The 2,148-nt window shown below is 44.0% G+C and overlaps 1 pseudogene; it reads right to left on the bottom strand.

The window, feature by feature from the left end:
- Nucleotides 1–334: 334 nt before the first annotated feature.
- LOC123999850 lies at nt 335–1,552 on the bottom strand (annotated as a pseudogene).
- Between the last annotated feature and the right edge of the window lie 596 nt (nt 1,553–2,148).

The raw sequence follows: 2,148 nt of genomic DNA, 5'->3' as shown, positions 1-2,148 counted from the left end.
TGTCCTGGCGTTGTGAGGGAGTTTGTTCCACCATTGGGGGGCCAGAGTAGCGAACAGTTTTGACTGGGCTGAGCGGGAGCTGTACTTCCTCAGTGGTAGGGAGGCGAGCAGGCCAGAGGTGGATGAACGCAGTGCCCTTGTTTGGGTGTAGGGCCTGATCAGAGCCTGGAGTTACTGAGGTGCCGTTCCCCTCACAGCTCCGTAGGCAAGCACCATGGTCTTATTACATTGTAGTGTAGAAGTTTAGAATATAGACAGTATTGCGTTGTAGTGCAGAAGTTTAGAATAGACAGCTAGATAAGAACAGTCTATGGGTTAGGAGCAGGAAGGTGCTCTAGAATGTAGAATGATGTATTTTAGAATGTCTAGGAAGCTTAAAGTTCTGGAAGACTTCGGCCACCTCAAGCCAGCTCCTGAAGCAGGCCAGGCCCTGGTCCCGGATCTGTTTCCTGCCTTTGTCTGTGATCACATCTCCATTCTCCTTCACAATCACCAGCTTGGTGACTGCTGTGATTTTGTACCTGTTCTTGAGATCACTGGGAAGGGAAAGTGGAACAGCACAGGGCACAATCAGGTCTTTATCACCACATGGTCCATACCAGGCAAAAATAATACATTCAGTTTTCATGAAGGCACAAAGGATTGTGTCAGTCACAGAAACCAATTATGAGAGGGATGTTGCAGGATAGCTACACACGTTTCTCATAATTGATAGGCCAATTATCAATCAAATGGGTGAGAATAACAATTTCAGAACACATGTTCTACAACAGTTGTTCCCAACCAGGGGTTCTAGGACCCCTGGGGGTACGTGGCCTATCCACAGGGGGTACTTGAGAAGACTAATGAGACCATAGGCCTACTGGTAAAATGCACATGAGGGGTACTTCAGGGGTACTCCGGGCAGAGCAACATTCAGTTGGTCGTACAGTAACCGAAAAAGGTTGGGAACCACTGTTCTACAACATAAAATACAGGTCCCAATGTGTCAGAGCATACAGAAGGCTAGCCTTGCAGAGTTCCAATCACGTTGGCTAATCAGGCACGTAGACCTTGCCCCATTCTTAAACCTAATCCCTCAGAGGGTGACGCATAAACCCTTTAAAAAGCCCGTAGCCTACAAACCGTGGGGAAAAGCAGATACGATCAGTTCAGCCATAATGTATGTAGACATTTTTGCGTCACTAGGCTATTTACAATAACTCAAATAGGAATAGGCTACAAGAAATAAGCTAAATCCTAAGAATTGACTGTTTGTATTGATCCGTCCACGGCAGGGCCAGCCAGTCTCCGTGCATGTCATGGTAATATTCCACCATATCATCACTTGACTTGTCAGAAGATATGAAAACTATTTCAACTGTGCAGGTGGCTTGCTCTCCACGACAAGTTCCGTGTAAAAATCGCATAGACTAGGGGTGAAATCTCGACAAGGCGGGCACCTGCCGGCAGAAAAATATATTCCTACTACTTTATTCCCGAGAGTTTCCTCTGGATCAATAAGATCCCCTTCTTTATTGAGCAGAGTTTTCCCAACAAAAACCCCCACCATGTTCGAATCGAACAGTTCTAGTTATATACAGGTTTTGTTATACAAAAATATTTGGGACAGCCACTAACGACCTAGGCAACTGTAGTCAAAACCAGTTTTAGACGGTTACAGTTGTAGCAGTTACCCGCGGTGAACCGTTACTAACCAAGACGTGAAATCACTCGTAGAAGTGCAACACGGTCATCATTTTCATTCTTCAATCACTATATAGAGAGAGTTACTGTCACCTTACAACCTGTCATAACGAACTGTATCGACTGCTGTAGAGCTGGTTACTGTTGGTTGGCTAAAACAAACTGCCAGTTTGATTGACATCTCACGTGGCCAATCAGTGTCCTAAGTCCTCTACGTAACTATTTAAAGGTACAATCAGTAATATTTACACAATGCAAATAGCCTTATGTCTTTATACCTGCTGAACACTGTGTATGTGACGAATACATTTGATTGAGGGGAGTGATCTTCTGTACGAGAAATACCTAAGTCTGGCATCTTTAAAAGCAGAAAAACCATAAGGAAAGAAACCACCACACAACCTCACATTACGTTTTTATTTTCTCAAATGTTATAAGGATACTTATGTAACAATTATAAAA

The sequence above is a fragment of the Oncorhynchus gorbuscha genome, linkage group LG16 (genome assembly GCF_021184085.1).
Source record: "Oncorhynchus gorbuscha isolate QuinsamMale2020 ecotype Even-year linkage group LG16, OgorEven_v1.0, whole genome shotgun sequence".
NCBI lineage: Eukaryota > Metazoa > Chordata > Actinopteri > Salmoniformes > Salmonidae > Oncorhynchus > Oncorhynchus gorbuscha.
The sequence above is the reverse complement of the archived record's forward strand: the minus strand, read 5'-3'. Positions and strand labels throughout refer to the sequence as shown.